Consider the following 23,711-nt stretch of genomic DNA (forward strand, 5'->3'; position numbering starts at 1 on the left):
TTGGGGAAGCAATAGAAAACTAATATAGCACTCAATAAATATTTGTTCGAAGAATGAATGAAGGAGCCCCATATCAATGTTGGGAGTAAGGACTCATCGTCCTTAAGAGGGAACGGACTCAGAAAGATGAACCAAGTTGACCAGTGGCTCTGTGACCCCTAGTCAACTCCCTGTGTTTCCTCTCTCTTTTTTTTTTTTTTAAAGATTTTTTTTATTTCTTTATTTGAGAGAGAGAGAATGAGAGAGAAAGCACATGAGAGGGGGGAGGGTCAGAGGGAGAAGCAGACTCCCCGCCGAGCAGGGAGCCTGATGCGGGACTCGATCTAGGGACTCCAGGATCATGACCTGAGCCGAAGGCAGTCGCTTAACCAACTGAGCCACCCAGGCGCCCCGCTGTGTTTCCTCTCTTGCTGTTGTGTGCGAAGATGTTGGTTTGGTATTGACCTTTTCAACCACACCCAGCAGGCTGTCATATTGGTTCATCCTCGGATCAGGTATGCTGCAGTGTGGGTGTGTCTTTTGACTGGAGAAGGGGGAAGAATCAAAGTGTTAATTATGCCCCGTATACTTTAGAGACATAATTAAAAACTTCAGTCTCTGCTCTCATGTACAAACAAGTAGAAGTGGCCCCCAGCAGCTTCTTTGTTGTGACCTACAAGAAGCAGCCACCTCTGCCTTCAGCGTCTGATTTGGGGAACCAGATTTGGGAATCTCGCTGGGTCAGGTCATCCCAGGACCAGGGGCTGTTGTTAGATTGGGGAAACCAGTGAGCTGAAAGTTGAATTTCATACCATCAGTCCTGAGATAAGTCTTGAAGCCAACGTCCAATTGTTAATACTAAGGGATTGGTATGGGCAGAGGAGCTATAAAGCCATATCCTTTGAGAATTGGTTGTGCAGACACCACAGATTTATTTCAGTGGATTTTGGAGTCTCTGTGCATGGTAGGCTAGCCAAGGCAGATGGTGTGTGGAGCAGAAAATAGTGGGGAGACTGGTTTCCTCACAAAACATTTTTCAGTGAAAGCTTTGCTAGGATGTGCTAGGGATGCTTCCTGGCCTTGAACAAAATAGAGACCATCCATATGAAAGGAGAGCGAACCCAGCAAGCAATTTGCATGAGTGATGTATACAACTCTGTGATACAAGGCAGCATTTAATCTACAGACCCTGACACATCATCAGTATTTTAAGAGTAACATCTTCTATATAAAAATACTCAAGAGCCTTATGCTTTATGCTCTGGACTCCAAAATGATTACACCATCTCCATGACTAGTTGTAAGAAGCCTGGATTGATGATTACCCAAGGCTTGTTTCCTGCATTTCTGTTTGCCTCTCATTTGACAGGTACCAGTATCCATTTATTGCATTATCTTCTGAGTTTGAATTGGAAAAAATAAGCTAAATCAGAGCAGTCTTTCTTGAGTTATAAAACCAACCATGTGAAGATGCTTTGAATGCTGTTCTGCTTGTACATAACTAAGAACCAGCTCCTTGCGGTAATTTTGCAGGTGATTAGCCTGTCGTGTTGAAGCATCCCTTCGGGAATGACAAAGGAACATGAGGTTGTATTTTTTTATAATAAGCAGATTACTCAAGAGAATTTCTCCCTCCTCCCCCCCGCCCGAAATCTCTGGAACGAAGATATTTTAGGAGAGGGGTAAAACCTAAGTTTGGAGGAGATACGGGGACTCATAATCATCATCCTTTACCTTTCAAATGTAATCAGTATGCTGTTGTGCACATGGGAGGGCTGGGGTTTTGAAGAGGACTTCGACACCGCCTCTCTGTTGGGAACGCCCTTTAATTGTGTGTTTGGCAAACTTCTCTTTATCCTGCACGTCCTAAAGCAAAGACTGTCTCCTCTGCGACCCCTTTCTTAATTTTTTCTAGACAGATGCAGGTCTTAGCTCCCGCTGCACCATGTTCATTGGTGTGCTTGGCACTGGGCTCCGTGTGTCTCCCCGCCAGACTTCACCCCAAATGAGCAGAGGCCTAGGCTGCCTCACCTTTGTATCCCTGGTGTTGACGCGTGATGGCAATAATGGTAAACACACTGTTGTTCCAGTCATCGCTATGTTCCAGGCCTTGTTCTGAGCGGTTTATCTGAATTATCTAAAATGCTGACCACTTTAAAGAAAATTATTCAGTAAGTAAAGACACAAGTGTTAGATATGGTAAAAAAAAGAAAATACAAAGGTGGCATATGATTGGTATGTGGGGGACAGTGTGCCCAAGCAGCAGTGTAACATGAACGATTATGTTTGTGGTAGTGGTTGCTCCTTACTGGGACCTACTCTGGGCTAGAGCTTGGTTTGTGTGATCCCAGCTTTATAGCAGCCTCAGGCAAAGATAAAACATAGTCGCTTTGGGGCAGCCACAGCTTTGTTTGGTATCAATTTTTCTGTGTCTCAATTTTCATGTCGAGACAATGGGAATAATAATACCACTTCAGAGGGTTGCAGTGAGATTAAATAAAATGGTGAACAGTGTCTGGCACCTAGTAGGTGCTCAGTGAATATTTACTGAATGGTACGGGAAAGCTTTGCAAAGTGCTTGGCACATACTAACTTGCTAACAAAATAATAACAACAATGGCTAGTATTAATTCTTCACTATGTGCCAAGCAGCTTTCTAAGAGCTTCACGTGGATTTACAGAAGTAGTGTTGTCATTTACATTTGACAAATGAAAAAACTGGGATCAGAACAGTGACATATCTTACCCAAAGTCATGGCATTAGTGAGTGGCGGAGTTTGAAAGCGAGTTCTTGACCTGACACACAAAGCCTTGATTGCTTTCTACTACTATGTTTCGGTTTCCTTGTCTGCAAAATGCTAAGTGCTAAATCATGTTCTATATGTGACTTGGAGGTCAGCCCTTATGTAACAAGTGATGCCGAATCTGTCCTCATTTGCATAATTTGGGAGGAAGTTGTTCCAGCTGGTGAACAAGCAAACAACATTGTCTGTGTTACCCTGAGGCGCCCGCTTGGTTGAATGATGCTGAAGCTGGCCTGTTTCCTTCCAACCATAGGCAGTTGCTCACATGTAGTGATCAAACTGTTGCTGGAGCAGCTAAACCATGCCTGAGCGAAGACCCAGTCGACCTTTATTCTAAAATATATTCATAACAAACCTGCCTGTGAGCCAGAGTATTAATTTCACTCTGAGTACGTGATTCTTACTTTGTAGCTTCATTAAGTACAGTAGTTTGTGCTTTAGAACTGGAAAGGAGACGTGGGTAAATCCTCCTTCCTGGCTTCACAGCTCCAAATGCAGTGGGATGTGATTGAGTTCATAACACTTTCTTATGTGACATTTTAAGGAATCTTAGAGATCATCTACTTCAAAGTGGTTTTTTTGTTTTAAGCAGTGGAAATCTATCAGGGGTGCCTGGGTGGCTCAGTTGTTAAGCATCTGCCTTCGGCTCAGGTCATGACCCCAGGGTCCTGGAATCGAGTCCCGCATTGGGCTCCCTGCTCCACGGGGAAGCCTGCTTCTCCCTCTCCCACTCCCCCTGCTTGTGTTCCCTCTCTCGCTGTGCCTCTCTCTGTCAAATAAATAAATAAATAAAATCTTTAAAAAAAAGAGCTTTCACATGTAACTCCCCGGGATGAAATTGGTAAGGATTTGGGAGGGGGTTCTTGCCTGACAGCCCCTTCTTTACTGGGTCCTTTGCCCTCAGCATCGGGGACCCTCCTGTTAGGCCCTGAGACAATTGTATACAATTACCCTGGGGCCACCCATGTCCCAGTTCACAAGCTTCAGGCTAGCCCCAACCCCCAAGGTGTGCAGTCCAGCTGGGACAGGGGCGGCATCTCGATGCCAAGTCTTTTGACATTGCTTCCGGTACTTTTTTTTCATTCCACTACAATTAATTTACTTTAAAAGGGAAGCTAATCAAAGGTAGGGAGTGCTTAAAGTAGCAACAATTTTTAGTAAGCAGTGACATCTTCTCTATTCTCCTTTTGGGTTTATGAAAAAGGCTGTTAAACATATGTTCTTAACCCACCTCCGAGTTGCTGAGACATTCTGTGCCACATTGCCAAATTCCGTACATTCCAGTGACTCCTTCTTCTCCCTAATGCATTGCTAAAAATAAGAAAACTCACGCAAAAGCATATGTTGTGGTTTGCCTTTGATTTGGGCACAGATCATCCAAGTGTGAAAACAAAACTGGTCGCTCCCTCCTCCTGATGCACAGATCGGCACATCTGTACTGTACTTAGTGGGGCAATTATAACTTCCATTTTATAGGGCTTGGCAATTTCACGAAGACACTTAATACCCAATATCTCACGTGATGATTATGGGAGACCTACTAGGGCCGGCAGAGCGGGTGGCTTTATTTATACCCATTTCATGGTTGAGAAAGAAATTCAAATGTGAGGCTCCTGTTCCACAGATTTTAAACTAGGTCTTCAGCTCCAGAACTCCTCCTACTTCTTTGCTGACCATCTCCCTCCCATTTTTAGACAGAAATGGGATATTAGCAGTTTTGTTGTTATCGCCAAGCTCCCCTTGGGACTGCAGGTGATAATAGAACGACTGTCCCCGTTGTTAATTCTTCAGAGGCACTTTCCCTCTGGCTGAGGAGTCGCAAATATGGAGTGCCAGTCCTGAATTCTCTTGAGAGATTGGGGGTTTGTGCTGGGCATCTTCCATTTGCCCCTCCAGCTCCTGCCTCCACCTTGCCTTGTGCCCCGGGAGGCTGACTGGTATAATCCCATTAACATCTTGTCCTCTAGAGGCTTCTGATTCCTTTGGCTGGTGGGAACATTGGTGGGAGGATAGGTAAAGTTGGGGGGTTTATTCTCTATCTCCCTCATTTTGAGATCACTACAGGCTGGCTGCTTCTCTCCACTGGAGGTCACAGTCCTGTAGGATGGCCCTCTCCACCCAGCCTCTCTGTCTTTTTTTTTTTTTTTAAGATTTTATTTATTTATTTGAGAGAGAGAGGGAGAGAGGGAGAGGGAGAAGCAGGCTTCCCACTGAGCAGGGAGCCCGATGCAGGGCTTGATACCAGGACTCCGGGATCATGAACTGAGCCCAAGACCAGACGCTTAACCAGCTGAGCCACCCAGGCGCCCCTAAGCCTCTCTGTCTTTAGGTTCTGGCAACCTCTCCTTCTCCCTTCCTTCAGGCCTTGGGATGCTAACCCCTCTCTAGTAACGGCGCCCCATGTTTCCTAGCCCTGCAGTACTGCACTGTCCCCTGTGGCTACCCTGGAGGGCTACCTGCATCTTTGCAAATAGTCCCTTTATCAAACTTTTCTAAAGCTAAGCAGTTTAAGGATGTCACCTCTGGCTTTCCTGGGCGCTGACTGGTAGAAGTGTCTTAGGTAACATATTGTCAACTCGAAAGCCTTTTGAGTCTTCCAGGTAGTAAGAGTGAGGACTTACTGGAAAACGGCCTCTGCATTGCCTTGTAGACAGTTCCATTTCTCTAACTTTCAAATATACCCTCGGCAGGAGCTAGGGCTAAAAATTATATACATGTGCCTATGATCCTCAAATTATATGTAGATAAGAATCACCTGGGGAGCTTGTCAACATTGTCAGTTCCTGGCACCTGTCTCCAAAGAGTCTGAATCTGGAGACCAGGAGTGGGGCTCAGGTATCATCATGTTTAATAAGATGCTCAGATGAATGTGATGTAGGTAGAGCCTGGACCACGTTTGAGAAACACCTCCTTAGGCCAACAGACTACCCCTCTGTCAGACTCCATAATGAAATTCGTATCTTCCGGTTCGATGAGATTCTATGTGCATGTATGCTCGTATGTGTTTAACAAGGGAAATTTTGTTGAAAAGAACCATTAAGCAAGACAGGGCTCTCTGTCTTTTCCCTTAATAAAATTGGTGGATGATGGTAATTTCTCAGTAGGCTTTCATGTTTTGATGAATCTCTTTATCTTAGAACAGTTTTCTCTCTCTCCCTCCACCCATCCATTCATCCACTCATTCATGAAACATTTATTAAGCATCTACTCTGTCACAGGCACTCTGCTAGGTACTGGAAATACAAAGCCTTACCTGTCTCTAAGCCGCTCATGAGTAGCTGGAAGCAAACATGTGTTTTGTTCCACCTATAACAAATAGTTTATTTATTCATTCAACAGAGCTCCATCGAGCACCCAGTATTTGCCAGGGATTGTTCTAGGCACTGGGGCTATAGTAGCAAATGAAACAAATAGCTGTCCATTCGTGGAGCTTCAATTCTTGCATTAATTCTCTAGTGCTAGACAGTATGGCGAGAAACAAAGGACGGGAATTTTACCAACACCTGTGAGAGGCTGGTGGCCATTTATAAGCCTGGAGCATTGTCAGAATGACTCCCATCAGGCAACACCCACATCACTGTGCCGGTTCCCAGCAGTGCGCAAGACTAGGTTTTCATTGAATGCCCCCGATTCCCTGCCCATGGAGGCAGTCATTGTAAATCTATGAAGACGGATTAGCAAATCCCAGGATTGGGGGCGGAAAGGGCTCACCCATGAGCTGCGTGGCTCAAAATGGCAGTGTTTTGGAGTCCGTTCTGGCATAGCAGTTGGTTTGGGGAAAATATTTAAGAAAAGCACCAGACGGGTTGGGCGTACGGGGAAGACAGGACAGTGGAGCCATAACGTAAGGGGACTTTGGGCTTTTGTGTGACTCCTGAGCTGCTCGTAGCTCATCCCCGCAGTGGGTGCATTCACGTTAGTGCACTCACGATGAATTTTGCACTTGGTGGCGCTCATGTCTCTGCAGTTACCACACAGACTCCTGAAGGTGGGAACTGTGATCACTTGGTCTTTCTATCCTTGATACCTCACAGAAGGCAATCCACACAATGTTTGTTGAATGAAAGAATGAATACGTGGGTTGAATAGCTCTTTGTTAAGTACTTACTGCATGCCAGGTGCTGTGTAAGATTCAGAGGGGACGGGAATGGTCAAGGCTCGTTCTTCCATTCAGGAGGCTTCCGTGCTGCCAAGCTGTGTGCTGAGACTTGTGGCAGAGGGTCATGGCAGCGGCTCGGTGACAGCCTATCTAGCGTGGTGGTTGAAGAGAATGGGACTGAGTAGTTCAGAGTGTGCGCTCTCGAGCCAGCCTGCCTCCAGTAGTTACTAGCTCTGCGCCCTGGGGCACGCGACCTATCTTGTCTGTGCCCCAGGCTCCTTGCAGAGGGGTCTGGTAGGATGAAACGTGTGAGTCCGTGCAGAGAGCTCGGAGCGGGGCCTGGAACAGAGCGAGCACTGTGTAATTCCGCGTGGTTCCTAAACAAAGGGTGGTTGGAGGCAGGGCTGCTGTAGATTGAACGTCAGTGTCCTCCCCAAGTTCATAGGGGGAAACCTGCCCCCGCAGTGTGAGGGTTTGTAGAGGTGGGGCTTTGGGGAGGTGCTGAGGTCCTGAGAGTGGTGGCCTCATGAATGACAGTGGAGCCCTTATAAAAGAGACCCTGGACACATCCCACCTGTGCTGCTTCCTGGCTCTGTGACCCGAGGCAAGGACATCACCTCAGTTTCCACTGCTCCTTAAATGATGTTAATAATGTCACCTGACGTAGAGAGCAGCTGTGAGGGTTCAGGGAGAGCCTGTAGATCAAGCACTTAGCACAGCACCGAGACTCCTTGTCACCAAGCGTGTGTCGCTGGGGTGGAGGGGGTGAAGGGGCGGACAGAGAGCCACCTGCTTATGTGGAAGGCTCCTTTTAGGGCAAGCTCAAGGCTAAGGCCACGAGAGTCCCTTTGTCCTCATCAGCTGCTACACCTTGCATTCTGTGACAGCCAGGGGAGACAGAAGCGTCGAGACCTGTAAATCAGGGTGGCAGAACAGGCCCTAAATGAAGGCACTGTCATTAGGCTTAGGGTTTCTGAAACCAGGCCTGTGAGCTGGGCCGGGGTGGGGTGCTAAGCCCTGGGAGGATTTAGGTAGAGGCTTTCAGCTTTCCAGCTCTGAAGGGTGGGCTCCAGCTACACTCCTGGAATGAGGCAGAGCCCCCCAAGCACCGGTTACACATGAAATCTTCTTTAATAAATACCTATGCACCAGCTGACTCCAGAGCAATTACATCATTGTCTTGGGAAGTGCCACCCAAGTATTTTCTAAAAGATCCATAAATGATTGTAATGTGAAGCCAGGCATTGAGAGCTACGTGGGCAGAACCTTTGGGTGGAGCCAAGCTGTCCTATTTGATAGGAGAGGCAAAGTGTTGGTGTGGGCTGGACCCGAGAAAAGACCCACGGGGTCTCTCTTGAGACTGGGTCTCTTAAGTTCTTTGCAACTTAAACATGTCATTTTTGATTTGCAAATAATGCATCTCTGAATTTATTCAGCATAGTTGGAAAGGTGATTTACTCTGGGATAAATTTCTTTTATGTCAAATATTAGTAGCATGGTAATTTGTGAGATAATTCACTTCTATCAAAACCTACTTTCCAGGCAAGAGATAATACCTTTCTTAATATAGAAGTTTAAAAGAAATTAATAAAGGTTTACATGTTCTTGATTTATTAGTGCATAAGGCATTGAAATTATGAAACTCTGTCCTCTTAGGTGATCTATATTATAATAGATTCTGACAAAAATGCTTATCCATTCTTAGGAGTTTTTTTGCTTATTCTTTTCTTGTTTATTTTCCTGCTAAAACATTTAGCCTTATCATCAATCATAAAATAATCCACTTGTTCATTTATTCAACAAATGTTTACTATTAAAGTTTTTGTTGGTTGATTGGTTTGTGTGTAGTATACTTAGCATGGGTGTAGAATTTTGCTGGCCTTTTAAGAAAGCACATCCTTCTTTTGTTCCTTTGGGATATGCTTCCTGGAGGGGTCTGAAATAAGTTTGGAGAAATTATATCCAATTCTTCCTTAGTAATCCTTTAAGTATCTTCTGCTATGCATTTCAGAATGGTGCCGCAGATATGTAATTTGCAATGGGAAAAAATGAACTTGAATTGTATAAGAACCTAGTGGTTATGTTTTTGAAATATGTTCATGCCGATGCCAGTGGTCAGGGGGGAGTTACCCTCCCTGATTTATTCCAGACTTGGACCAGAATTTGCGATTCCTGGTTTCTTTTCATCCACTTCTGCTAATAGTTTCAGTAAGTAATTTTCTGATGTGGAAACAATAGGTCATCAATCATCAAACAATAGACAGTTGGGAGGTAGATACACTTACATGGTTGCAGTCTTCACCCTACTTCACCCCGTTTTGCACTTGAACCTGCTCAGCACTCTTCTCTTTCATTTCCCATTATATACAGATGCCTTCCACTGAGGGGTTGGGAGTTGTACCAGAACTGCTTCTGTTAAGTATGCAAGGGTGCACAAGTACACACACGTAGACGTGCACACACACACACACACACACACACACACACACACTTTCTTTTCTCTCTTCCGGGGACCTGTATGTGCCCTTAACTGCTCACTTGGCTTATCAGCCCAGTTCTGTGTTGTTGAAATTTAATGATGTTGAGCATCATTAAGGGATCATGGAAGCTGGTCAGAGGACATGGAGAGATGAGCAAACAGACCAGCAGCTAAGGATGTCAGTCAGTGGGTGTTTTGATCTGTTTTTTTTTAAGGTAGCCATGGAAGGGAAGAGAGAGCTTTTTTCTTTTTTCTCTTTTTTTTTTTTTTTTGCTTGTAGAGAAGATGAACCAAAAAGTGTATTATATATTCATCTTAAAGGTCACATGTATAAGTAGAAAGAGTTCTTGAGAACATTATCATATTATTACAAGATAATCTCCTATACATACTGTGTATGTTGGCACTCTGAAAGCAGAATGATATTTTTGTCTGGGCTCTTCAGTCTTGATAGAAAAAAAACCCAGGAACTTAGATGTATTTTCTTCAAGGCAAGGTCTGTGAAAATCCTTTTATGGAGCTTATGTGCCAAAGCATGCTGTGTAAAGTCAGCCGGAGGTCATTACCGTTTTTATTAGGTGATTATATTATAAATATGAATTGGGCCTCAATCATAAGCAGATCCTTTATGTGTGTTTCTGAACATTCTGTCTCCAAAGTGCTAAATTCCAAATCGGAATATTGATTGTCTGATGCCTGAGTTATAGCCTTCCTCAAATCTTGAATTAGGCCTCAGGGTCCATGTGTCTTTCTGGAGATAAGTTCTTCTTGTAAGTGGGAGATGTGAGGTCTTAAACAGTGGGCCCCACAAGGTGGAAAACCAAAGGAACACTCAAGTACCATTCTCCCCCAGGTGAATCAGGAGGTATTAAACACACCATTTTATGGCATATATAAAGAAATTGTCATAATTTGTAAGTGTCCCTGAATTTCCTCTCGGGTAAAGCAAACAATGTATTCCTGCAAATGTTTATTATTTTCATGCAAATCCAACTGAATAGTTTTTCTTCCATTCTTTAGATTTTTTTTTTTTAACTTAACCACAGGCTTCCAAATTTTCTAATTCTATAAATATCCCTGATTTTTAAAGTGTAGCCATATTATTTTTAGAATGTTCAAACACACCTTAATCAGGATTTCTTGGTTTCAGTACCTTTGAGATTTTGTGCACTGCAGGATGGTTAGCGGCATCCCTGGCCTCTACCTGGTAGGTTCCAGGAGCATCTCTTCCCACCAGTTGTAGCAACTCCAAATGTCTTTAGATGTTGTCCCTTGGGGGGTAAAAGATCCCCTGATTGAGAATCACTTCCTTCAAATGTGTTCAATCAAGGTCCTTCAGCATTCTAAATACAAAATGAAGTGAATCTCTGAGTGTTTAAAACAAGAGGCAAAGACAAACCTCAGTGTGACAAATGCTTGTTCACATAATGACTTCCCCTCTAGGATGTCAGGGAAAGGCAGGGATGTTAGGTTTTTGCATCCCTGTAACCTGGGACTGCTAGCCAACTCAGGAGCCCCCAGTAAGTATTTGTTGGATGAATAAGAGAAACCAAATTACCTGTCATGAAATGTGTATTTAGCTTCCATAACTACATGCTTTTATGTATTTATGTATGTGTGTTCATAAGTATTATGTACATATTTATGTTTTTCCATAAAAATACTTACCTGAGAATCTTTGTTATAGTCTTTTCTACTTCAGCAACTGAACAATGGGCACATAGCAGATCTTTCAGTAGGTGGAGGTTGGATGGCTTCCTGGATGTAAAATGTATATCAAAATGATGAATTAACCAGACATCCATGGTCTTACGCCATCAGAGATGCATTTTTTGTGGTGATGACAGCAATCTGCTGTTGGATGTGGGATCCTCCACAGACGGGCACCCTGAGAGGCCTGCTTACGTTGCCTCCTTTGAAGTTCACATTTGATACATGGGGGCGTCCAGGTCTAAGGAGGTGTGTTGGGTCTTTTTGAATCCACACTGGCAAGAGGGAGAATGATCTGGTTCAGTGGGGGATGAATGATCTACTTTAGATATCCCCGGTCATCACTGTTGTATGTGTAGTCACTTCTTGTCCCCAGAGCTCGCCTGGCCGCCCTGCCAGGGCTATGACCAGTCTTGCTGTGATCGCTCTGTTCTCTAGGCTTGCCTTGAAAATCATAGAAAAAAGTCCAAGGATAGCAGCCCTTCCCAAGATTTATGCTGAAACAGCACAAAAGTTGAGTGTTCTTGGAAGGTATTCGAAGTCACTTTTAAAAACTTTTTAGATTTAAATTCATTCTCTAGGCTTTGACCACCACAATAGTGTGAATTTTAAAAGGACTGTAAAGAACATTTACAAGGTACAGTGAATTTCTAGGTCAGGATTCAAAGCTCTCAGAGGAAAGTGGAATTAAAAGGCACTTCAGTTAAATTCACAAAGGATGGTGGAAATGACCTGGTTCAACCTTCTCGATTTACAGATGAGGAAACTGGAAATCATTGGAAGACTTGTCCAAGGTCAGAGGTTTTTTTGTTTGTTTGTCTTTTGAATCTCTCTCTCTCTCTCTCATTCATTCTCCACCCCCCAAATAAAATTAGACCCAGAGTTATATGCACAGATCGATGGTTTTCCTAGACCACCAAAACTTTGGACCTAGCTATGGTAACTTAAGAATAGTCAAGTACAACTAGTTTCCTTTACTTTATGAGTAAACAGAAATCCAGAGAAGGGTTATTGTGCTGTAGAAGTTTTTTTTTTTTTCCAAGCCAGTGTCCAGCAAATCTGCAGCTTGAATCCAGGTATCCTTTCTGTTCTGTTACCCTTTTCCTAAAGCATGCAGCTTTCTTGTGATTTGATTGTGTCCTCTCCTTGTGGTCATCGTTCCTCCATTCGTGAGCTAACATTTCCTGAGCACCGGCTGCATGCTTGGCGACAGGACATGATGTCTGCCCTCTGGAGCTCACATTTTGGGGAGGAAACAGAAACAAGGAGACAGTGTCTTCTGAGTGTAGCGTTGGGAGGTAAGAAGATGGTGCTTCAGGGCTGTGGGTGGGGGCTGGCTGTCTGTCAGTGAGGTGATGCTGGGGAACTTGATAGTCATTGGTCACTGCAGGTGCAATGTTGTTCATCACAAGGGCTGAGAGGAAATGCTGAGCCAGGGAGAACACCTGGAAAGAGGGGTTAGCATCGTGCCCTGCAAGAACACAGGCCTTGATTCAAGACCCGGCTCTCTCAGCTGGATGGCCTTCATAGAAGGCTCAGAGCAGAGCCTTGATTTCACCCCAAGCCTGAACCCAGAGGCCAGGCTTGGCCGCCTCTGGGAGTGCAGGACTGTTCTGAGGATTCAGTGGGGTGAGAACAGTGATACAGGGAAGTGTACACTGTACAAATGGTGGTTCTATAAAGGAGTTTTCCTCCGTGTTCATGTTGCAGGTCCTCTCATGGGGATGTACGTGTGCATCACTCGTATCTCTTAATGCACTAATTTTCTATTGATGGTGGATGGGTAAACTATCAAAAAGGAAAATGTTTATTAAGAATATTAGGTATGGGATGCCTGGGTGGCTCAGTCGGTTAAGCGTCTGCCTTCAGCTCAGGTCATGATCCCAGGGTCCTGGGATCGAGTCCCACATCGGGCTCCTTGCTCACTGGGGAGCCTGCTTCTCTCTCTCCCTGCCGCTCCCCCTGCTTGTGCTCTCTTTCTCTCTCTCTCTGACAAATAAATAAAATCTTTAAAAAAAAAAGACTTAAGCATTTGGGCATATAGAGGGAAAAAAAGTATTTTTCTGGCTTTTTCTTTCCTTTTTCTTAAATAATCCTTTGAATTTATTTCATCTCAATATTATGTGGGCACCAACTCCAGAGGAGGAGGGTTGGATCTCCTCCTTGTCCCTCCCTCATCCCATGCTTTGTTGGGTTTTTACCCTAACTGATGAAGCTCTGTCTCTGTGCCAGCCGTTGTGATAAATCCTCACAGCGATCCTAGCAGGGATGGGGAAAGTCAAGGCCTTGGAGAGATTGCCTGACATGCTACTAGCAAGGGGAGGAGGCAGGAGGCAACCCCAGGTCTGTGGAGCTCCAACAGCCAAGCTTTAACCATTAAGCAAGACTGCTTCAATTTGAGTTGATTCTTTTGAGCATTTTCTGGCACCACAATGGAGCAGAGGCAATATTTACTTTTCTAGAGTCCTAAGCAACATCCTTTCCCTTCCCACTCACCTCACCATCCCCCCCCCCGCCCCCGCCATTGGAACCTTTCTCTTGGTGTGTTTCCAATATAAACCTTTTGCTAGATCTATGAGAAGCAAAAGCACCTGTGGGCTAAGTTTGCCCATGTTCAGTAAGGCAGGCAAATGCATGGCATGATCCTTAGACTTGAACTTCCATGGTCTCTTTAGGTAGGTGCCTCTTGGGGCACATTTACTGTTTAACTGATGTGATTCTCGCTGCAGTCTGCTGAGGTGGATGTTACTGGCTTCATTGTCCAGAGGAGGAGATGGAAACATGCAAACACAAGACTGACTCGAGTCGTACAGTCTTTGGGTCACCAGCACCCAAGCCCAGCAGGTCTCTGGAAATATGTGTTGCTGGTGTCCCCTAGGGAGGAAGGCACCTAGCTCTGATTGGAAACTGTCTTTCAGACTCTAAGGCTCTTGCTTTTTTCCACAGTCCCACTTTGTGACCTTTATGTTGTCATTTTACCTTCCTGGGCTCCATTCTTCCCATCTCTTTCCCCCTTCCTTCTTCCCTGTTCAGAGTAACATGGGGATTAAGAACACAGACTCTGGAGCCAACAGCCTGGTCCCAGGTCTGTTGCTCCCCAGCTGTGTGGTGTTGGGCAGGTGCCATAATCATGCTCAGCTTCAGTTTCCTGTCTTGGAGGCAAAGATAATAACAATACCAACCTTTTGAGATTATTGTAAAGATTAAATGAGTCAATTTATGTAGGTATAATGCTTAGAGCAGTATCTGACTTATGATAAACCTTTTCTGTGTGTATTAACTACTATAATTATGAGCTATTATTATTTACTTCTCCAACATTTGGTAAGCCACTGCCATGTGCCACACTCTGTGCTAGATAATGGGGTGGATTCCTGGTGTCCCTTTGAGCTCTGACGCTCAGTGATGGATGTAAACAACCAAACCCTCCATCATTGGGGGAAGCACTGTATGGTTAGCTTCAGGGGACTTTCTGACTGTCTGCTTACAAATTGGTATGTGTGAAATGAAAAATGCATTTAGCTATTACTTTCTTTTACCCATCTTGTTCACGTAGGTGGATTGTATTTTACTACCTAATTAAGAGTAATGGAAAAAAATGGAAGGAAACACATTTGTAGCTTATGTGTGGGTTGAAATTTCTTGTGATGGGAAACAAACTCATAAACAGCAGAGACAATAGCACTACTTAAATGAGAAAATCTGTGGATATCAGGCAACGGAGTAATGCCATTTTGCTATTTGGGGCAGGGAGAAGGAAAGCTTGAACATATTTGCACATATTTGCACATAGCGTCCTTGGAGAAAATTGGTCTTGCAAAGAGCAGGACACATTTGGATATGAAAATTATATTCAGACCACTGTATTAGCATAGTCCTATCTTTCTGTACACCTTTTCACTACTGCACATATCAGAGATAAATTCCCCGACCTCACGCAAACCAGATCAAAAGGGGATAAACTGGAGAGGCTTAGTGTATTTCCTTTGGAGCTAGCATATCAATACCAGTTTCTCCTTGACTGCATTTTGTAGTATTTAGCCAGGCATGCTGGAAGGATCCTGAACTTCAGGGCCAGATTCTGGGCTCCTGCCCTTTTAGTTATAAATTCCTGGACAACCTGGTGAAAGTAATTGTACTTCCTTCCCCTGTGTACCCAAAGCCTGGTACAGCGGGAAGTGCGTGGACTTTGCAGTCAAAATCTCATCTGTGTGGCCCCTCCTTTCTACTCAACTGCTCAGAACCAGTTTCCTTGTCTGCAAAGCGAGGGCGGCGTGACCTGTGTTGTCAGGCTGTCCTGGGGTTAATAGTGTATCATGTATTTGGTGGGAATGCAGCACTCCCTTTTCATTACAATATTGGGGCCTTTTAAGACCTGTTTTTCTATTGTGATACATAGACTATGTTCAAAAAAGTTCATGACCCTTATGGGGACAATTAATGAATAATAATAAACATAAAATTAAAACCTAGGTATCTTCTCTTCAGGCCACAAAATAGAATGTCATGGGTCTCTGGAAGCTTCCTAAGGGCTCCTCCTTGGCAGTATCCCCCTTCCCCCGTCCCCAGGTAACTACCAGCCTGAATTTCATGTTGATCATGTTCTGGATGCCTTTCATTTTACCTGCTTTTGAACTTTATATAAACAGAATCAGACTGAAGCGCCTGGGTGGCTCAGTCACTTAAGCATCTGCCTTTGGCTCAGGTCATGATCTCGGGGTCCTGGGATCGAGTTCTGCATCAGGCTCCCTGCTCAGCAAATAAATAAATAAAATCTTAAAAAAAATGGAATCAGATTGTACAATATTCTTGTGACTTTGGTGCTCATTATATTTTTAATTTTTTTTTTTTAAAGATTTTTTATTTATTTATTTGAGAGAGAGAATGAGATAGAGAGAGCATGAGAGGGGGGAGGGTCAGAGGGAGAAGCAGACTCCCCCCCAAGCAGGGAGCCCGATGCGGGACTCGATCCCAGGACTCCAGGATCATGACCCGAGCCGAAGGCAGTCGCCTAACCAACTGAGCCACCCAGGCGCCCTATATTTTTAATTTTTAAGATTGCTTGATATGGATGCACATACATAGTTAATTTTCACTGCTATGTAGTATTCTAAGAGGATCCTTTTATCTCCTCAAGTAATGGTAGGCATTTGGCTGGTTTCCACTTCTTTGCTCTTATGGAATAAGTTGCTATAAATATTCTTCTATCCCTTGATTCATAAGCTGAAAAGGTCTTTATAGACGATTTAGTCTGATACCTTGTTGCTGCCTAGTTGTTTGACATATAAAGCAGCCGAGGCCCGAGGGGGCCAACGGATTCCCAAGGTTTCCCAGCTAGGAGATGGCAGCATGGGGCCAGTAACCCTGGTCTCTTGTCCCAGTTTGGCTCATTGCTGTGACTAGACCACATGTCTGATGGTTTGCCTTTTTATTTTAAACAACTTCCCATGCTACTGATCGCTATAATTTTGGAGTTTTTATTTGGGCTGTCTCCTCACTGCTCTCCTAGAAATATACTCGGTATTTACTGTGGAGATGATTTTCTCCCCATCTCCAAAGCTGGGGCAGTGCTGGCTTCTCTCGGGCCCTGTCCCATTAATGCTGGCCCTGGGCACACCCCATGGCTATGGATCTGCCAAGAAGCTTCTCCTTCTTCACTAGTAGGAGCCTCTGAGACAGGTTTCAATCAGGAAAGGAATCAAAATAGATCCAAAAGGGCCGGGGGGAAAACTGCTGAGGAAAGAGGATCTGAATCCTTACGAGGCACTTTCTTAGGAAATGTCCTTTTACTATAAATAGGAATGGATTTTCAATTTTAGGCCCCCTTAAAAAAAAAAAAAAAAACAACCTCTCAAGGACTGAAATTAGATTTGAGGCTGATGGGATGAATATAGGATGGGGTGATTCTGTGCTGTGCTAAGACACGTCTGAAAGTTTGGAGCAGCTGGTGTGATGGAACAGCTGAGCCACAAACAAATATCAGCTGATTTTAGCACTTCTTATTTCTAGATGCCCTGGTTTGTTCACTCTGGCGTTCGGCTCACTTGCAAGCTCTCTTCTTGAAGCCCCTCGGCATCTCCTCATACTCTGTCACCGACGAAGTTGTGCACCCTTGGGCAAGTTGTTACTCTTTCGGGCCCCAGTGTCCTGCCTCCTCACGTGGGGGCAGTAGGTCATACTGATGAAGAGCTTATAACGGGCCAGGCACTGTCCCTGGGTCATCTCATTTTGTTTCCACAACACCACCATGAGGGGACAACTATTATTACCCCCATTTTGTGAGGAAATTGCACGCAGAAATTTGAGGCATGGTTGGCCCACGGATCCCCATGAAATAGGAGATCTGGAAGCTTGTTCTGGGAGAGACCTGTTTGGGCCTCCCTCCTTCATCCTTTGATTCGGGAACTGTTTTATGTTACAGGCGTCCCCCTTTCTACACACCCCTTCGGCCACCAACCCCAGCGGCCAGCCCATCATCTGTCAGCTGTGGAACCACAGGGGACAATGTGGCCGGAATTCTGAATTCTTGGTAGGCATTTGTCTGAAGGGAGTGTTGAAGGATTTCCTCACTCTCAAAGGGGGGGTGTCACCTCCCAAAGTTTAAGAACCACTGACTTTGATCATAAAGTCGCTAGGACAACAAACAGATGCAACCAGCCCTTTGAAGACAAGGAAATAGATCCTATTTGCTTATGAATGGATGAGCTTTCAAAGGCTCATATTGATTGCTTTTTAATGATCTGGCCAAGTATTTTGAAGTTGTGAAATTGCACTGGAAATTCATTGTGAGCAATTTACCGAAGAAACAAAAAGTAGGAACCTATCTTGTGAGTTACACAGTACTCGGTCCAAATATTTCACCACTGTGTCTTTTCACTGAAAGGTTTCAAAGGAATTGAAAACAGCTTCCCTTATCCTTATTCAGAGATGGTGGTAGACACTCTAACAGGAAAAGAGGAAGGAAAAAGAATTTGGTGTGTTGTAGTTCATGTCACTGAAAAGGTATAGGCATAACCCGCTCTTAGTAAATTGCAACAGGTGTTAGCTGTTGAATGTTCATAGGAATAAATGCTGACAGTGGTTTACATGGTTTGGGCACATATGGCATCAGGCTCTCTTTTAGGGACTCCACACAGATTAATAACATGATGATCAGAACTGCTGTTTAAAGTAGATGCAGAGCTACTCTGTCCATTTTACAGATGCGAGAATAGAGGTACGAAGAGCATCAGGACTTGCCCGAGGAAAGTATGAGAGCCAGCCCAGAATATGTCCAGTTAATTCTGATGGGAGGTATCTAATATGGAGCAAATTAATGTATTCGTGCTCTGGCATGACCTTCATTATAATTGCTTAACTCTGAGACTGTTGCCTCTTTGTGCAACGTCCAAGGTGAAGGAATCAGACATTGATTAACTGCCTAATACGGGACAAGTGTCTTTACATATGTTATTGGTTCTTCAATACTTATCCCATGCATGTATTTATCATGGCACGTTTCTGATTATTGTATCATTACCTGTATGACTTCCTCTTAGCCTGTAAGTTGTTTATTCACCTATGTATTGGTGATCTTTTGTTGTAGTAACAAGCCACCCCCAAATTTCAGTAGTTACCCAAGCTGTCGACAGCTTTGCTCAGCTCTATTCCGGGAGTCTTTTGGTTTTAGGAACCCAGGCTCGGGGAGCAGCCTCAGCAGGGCCATGTGGTCCTTCCAGCAGAGGGATGAAATACAGTGTGGACTGAATGAATAAAATAAGTGCATTTTAAGTTTCTGCACATTACAGTGGCCAAAGCTAGTCACGTGGCCAAACCTGACAACGGGGAAGGGAATGTTCCTTGTCTCCCTTGAGGTGCTGGCAGTCATAGTGCAAAGGGCGTGAGTGAATACACATCTCACTGGGAGGGATGCAGAGAGTTGGGAACCATAGTACTGGGTACTACCATCCGAGTGTTCCTAGAATTCCATCTTCATTCGAAAGAAAACTGAAGCCTGGAGATGCTGCGTACATACCGGATAACATGATGATGCAATTGCAACTCATTTTTCTGATTCCACGTACATGCTCTTTCCCCCCTGGTTTCCAGCATCATCCCTTTCTGCTCTGAAACATATACTCTGTTCTTGGGACATACTGAGTTTTATGTAATTTGCTGGAGCAGTGTGTGCAGTCCCGTATCAGTGGCTGAGGACACGATGTTAACACATGCAGTTGCATTTTTCTCTTCCTGTGCTGGCAAGGGCTCATTTCTTTCCGAAAACTCAGGGTGTCTGAAAGCAGTGTTTCTACGGGGCTGCTTGGGGAGCTCTCGCTCACCATTCCGTCCTGCCCTCTGTCTCCACATAGTGCCTGTCCCTCAGCATTTTAGTTGTGTGGGGACTTTTCTCTTCTCCTGACAACACTGGGAGTTTCTGGAAGACAGAGGGAGAGCGGCTGCTTTTTACTGATGGGTCCCGATGGTGGGTACAGAGAAGGTGCTATTAATGTGCACTGAGGTAATGAATACGTGAAGTTTGCTTGCATAAGAATGGCACATGCCATTTGTAGGGACCGTGATCTTCCCTCTCTTGTCAAGTCAGGTGGGTTTAAATCATTGCAGAACAAAGGGCCTGGGAAATCAGTCCACTATCCTGACTTACATGTGTCCCATCTGCACATTGTTCTTTCTTTTAAAACTCAGCCATTTATCTACAGTGTGTTTCCAAAGTGATTTTTCTCCCTCCATTTTCAGGGATAAAATAGGCTCCAATTATTCTCTTTAATTAAGTGGTTTTATTTTATTAATTGTTGCTAACTTACAGAATTCCCTAGAGACCCTTTACATGTTTTCAGATGAAGCCGGGAAGAAAAGCGCATTAATTATACACACAAACTCCTTTTGGCGAATTAAGCATGATGCACAGTGAACATGAAATGACTCGCCCTCCTGAGCTATCAATCTTGTCATTAGTGATGGCTTGTATCAGTAGTATTGACATGGGCTTATCCAAATTGGATTCTGCAAAGAGTCATTTTAATTTTGCACAAATGTAAGAAGAGAGAGTAGTTTGACGTCCCATTTTTTTTTTAACCCTCTCTTTTGCTGAGTGCCTGGAGCTTTTCTGTTTGTAATACCGATTTAATATTTTATAGTGCTCTCGTGTTTGTAAAACACTAAATGTTACCTGAACAAGCCACAGGGCAATCCTGGGAGAGAGCTGAGTTTCACAGGAGAGGAAATAGAGCCTCTGCAGTTAAAGTTTATGCCTCAAATCAATACAGCCAGAAAGGGGCAGAGCCTTTCGAGTCCCTAGGATCTTTTTTAATATCTCCAAGCAGGGATATGGGTTGTGTTGTCCTGAAGCCCCTTTCCTGTCATTTTCTGTGGGTATCTATAAGGAAATTCAGATGTGTGTATGTTATATTGTCAATTCAATAAGCATTGTTTGGGCACCTGTTACGTTCTAAGATGTGCCAATGCAAAAATGCCACATTTTTAAAAAAGATTTTACCTATTTATTTGACAGAGAGAGACACAGCGAGAGGGAACACAAGCAGGGGGAGTGGGAGAGGGAGAAGCAGGCTTCCCGCAGAGCAGGGAGCCCGATGTGGGGCTCGATCCCAGGACCCTGGGATCATGACCTGAGCCGAAGGCAGACGCCTAATGACTGAGCCACCCAGGCGCCCCCAAAATACCACATTTTTTTATACACGTACCATGTGCCGGGTACTGTTCACTGAGGATTGACTCAGTTCATCTTCATAGTGACCCTGTGAGGTAGGGTCATTGTTGTTCCCAGAGCGTTGTTGAGGCACAGAGAGATTAAGCTGCTCTTTGAAGGTTATGCAGCTAGATGTGGCAGAGTTGGGGTTCAAACCTGGAAGTTGGGCACTGGATACCAGGCGCTTTGCTCTCCAGCTTACTTCTTCCCCAGTCATGGTGTCCTTCTGTTAAGATGGGTATGGTCTCGGGGCGCCTGGGTGGCTCAGTTGTTAAGCGTCTGCCTTTGGCTCAGGTCATGATCCCGGGGTCCTGGGATCGAGCCCCTCATCGGGCTCCCTGCTCTGCGGGAAGCCTGCTTCTCCCTCTCCCACTCCCCCTGCTTGTGTTCCTGCTCTTGCTGTGTCTCTCTCTGTCAAATAAATAAAATCTTAAAAAAAAAAAAAAAAAAAAAAAAAGATGGGTATGGTCTCTTGCGGCAGGCAGTCAGGATGTCAGAGCCATATCGTAAGGTGCTATCATAGCTGCATGATGGTGTCGTGGAAGATGATCACCAGTCCCCCCAGGAGCCTCATGGGCCACTGCTGACCTTTGGTTCCAGAAACTACAGTGTTTGAAAAGCCCATTACATTCCCAAGACTTCTGTCTCTCTGAAAGGAGCTTCTTGTGCTGCATAGAATATTCTAGGGAAATTGCTCACCTTCTGACCTAAAGAGAACATCACTTGGGTTGATGGTCCAGATTTCTGATGACTCAGAAGCCATTCTTTAAGCCCCGAGTGTGCGCTGGGTGCTCACTAAGACCCGGTTCCTTGTTTAGGCATTTCACCCGCATTCTGCAGGGAACTGGGACTGGGAATGTTTAAGTGAAGTGTCCTCTTTGAAGGCAAAGTTTTTCCTCCAAATAAAATGTTGAGATGATTGAGTTTTACTGTCTTTCAAAAGACCATGTTGTTCAGCAGTATTCATGGGATGCCTACTACGTGTTAGTTAACAGTATTCTGGGTCCAAAGGACAGAGCTGTGGGTGAAACCAACCCCCCCATTCTCACAATGGAGCTTACATTTCCGTGGAGGCAGATAGACGATGAATAAAATTAAGTGAATCCAGCAGTAGATGGTGATGAAAGCAGTGGAGAGAAATAAAGTAGGAAGGGGGGCAACTGGGTGTGAGGTTGCAGTGTGAAACAGTGTGCTCGGACCGGGGCCTGCGTGTGTGTTTATGGAGGTTTAATTAAAAATCGAGTCACCACCTCCACTTCTGCTTAAGACCTATTATTTATCTTTGTTGCCTTCATAAAATTCTTAGGCACAAAACTTCTCATAACCAGGGCTTGTCTACCTCTCCAGACTCATTTCATACCCCTTCCCCAGAAACGATGCCTCAGTGTCACTGACCTGCCTACACTTCCTGGAAAACACCGCGTCCCTCTGTCTTGGTGCCGTTGTGTGTGCTGTGCTTTCCGCTGGCCACACCTTGCCCCTTCACCCTAGGAAGCTTATAGGAGCTCCCTCGCCAATACGCCTCTGTATGTCACAGCACCATTATTTTATTTCACACTGTGTTGGGGTTGTCTATCTGGGGGCGTCCCTCTTCAGTAGACTGTGATATCTTCCATGAGGAAATGATTTTCCTTTGTCAGTGCTTAATCGACGTGGAAGGAAGGAAAGGACATAGATAAGTAGGTAGGTAAGAGAGGAGGAGGAAAGACAGGAAGATAATCCAGAAGGCAGCTAGGAAAGGAGGGAGGAAGTTGTGAAGGGAGGAAGGGAGGGAGGAAGGAAAAAGGAGGAGGAGAAGGGGGTGGTGAGGGAAGGAAGAAATCAGAGTTCTTTGATCAGGCATGACAAGATCAGCATTGTGTGTGAGAGACATTCATCTGGCCATTGTGGGGAGAGAGTTGTTGAATCGCAGCCCTCATCCACACCCCCTTCAGCAGATCTTTTAAAGTTTTATTCTTTGGTAAGACCGAGTTTTCCATGGGCCCTAGGACTTAACTCTGCTAATAGAAGAAGAGAAGACAGGGCCGATGGAGGAGTATGCATCCACAAACTTCTCTCACACACACCACCCCCCCCGCCCCGCCCCAGACCATGATGAACCGTGGAGGTCTGATTGAGAATTCGAATCACAGCTTTGCTGTCCTTCAGACCCCAACCACAATGACAGTCGAGTTACTCCTTTTCATGCCTGCTGCCCCTCTCTAGTTATGGTAGCTCTTATCCATGAATCGGTCATTAGCAGACAAAGCATGATGGATTGGCTAGGGTTCCCTTCATCCTTAGAACCTGGGAAATGCTTCTTTTTTCAGACTCTCAGGGCCCATGTGGGACATCATCATGAACGAAAGAAGAAAGTAATACAATATTGGATGTGCTTTTTGCTGCCACTATGTGGAAAGAGAATGATGCATTATGGGGAATGTAAGTATATGGCGTTCATCCCACCCCGAACCCCCAACCCAACAGCAGCTGATGCAGAAAATCATTGATCACAATCAATGTCCCAACTGAACCTGGCAGTTTCATTGAAGATGTCCTGCCCCTTTCAAAACCAGAATAGTCAACAATTTCTAAAATTGAATCTCAAAAAGAAAAATCAACCCACATGAAGTCCTTGGATTTTTGAAATGATCTAAGATGCAAAGGGATTAGGATTGATTGATTTTTATCTTGGAAGTGGATTCACAGCAGTTCTCAAATCTGTGGTCTCCCTGGATATGAAGCTATGAATGTCAGCCAGATACTAGTTTATTTCATTTTTTAATTTGATTCTAGGGCCCTGAGACTGTATTTAATGTTTCAGTGAGCAAAACAGTTATGTTTGGCTCCAATGAAAGATTGATAGAAGCGATTTTCAGATGTGGAATCAAAACAGAGTGGGAAAAAAATGTCACGTTTAAATAAAATGCAGTACTTGGAGGCATCATGTGGTCTCAT

General features: G+C 44.5%; 1 protein-coding gene across 9 annotated transcripts in view; it reads left to right on the forward strand.

The window, feature by feature from the left end:
• Positions 1–23,711, forward strand: part of DAB1 (DAB adaptor protein 1) — a 1,108,242-nt gene that overhangs the window by 751,396 nt on the left and 333,135 nt on the right. Inside the window, exon 4 of one of the 9 annotated variants that reach the window (XM_078073086.1) lies at positions 23,084–23,195. The exons of the other annotated variants lie outside the window; for them this stretch is intronic. The gene's annotated coding sequence lies outside the window, so the exon portion shown is untranslated. The remainder of the gene's footprint in view (positions 1–23,083; positions 23,196–23,711) is intronic. 9 annotated transcript variants of the gene reach the window in all.

Source organism: Halichoerus grypus, chromosome 5 (assembly GCF_964656455.1).
Source record: "Halichoerus grypus chromosome 5, mHalGry1.hap1.1, whole genome shotgun sequence".
Classification (NCBI taxonomy): domain Eukaryota; kingdom Metazoa; phylum Chordata; class Mammalia; order Carnivora; family Phocidae; genus Halichoerus; species Halichoerus grypus.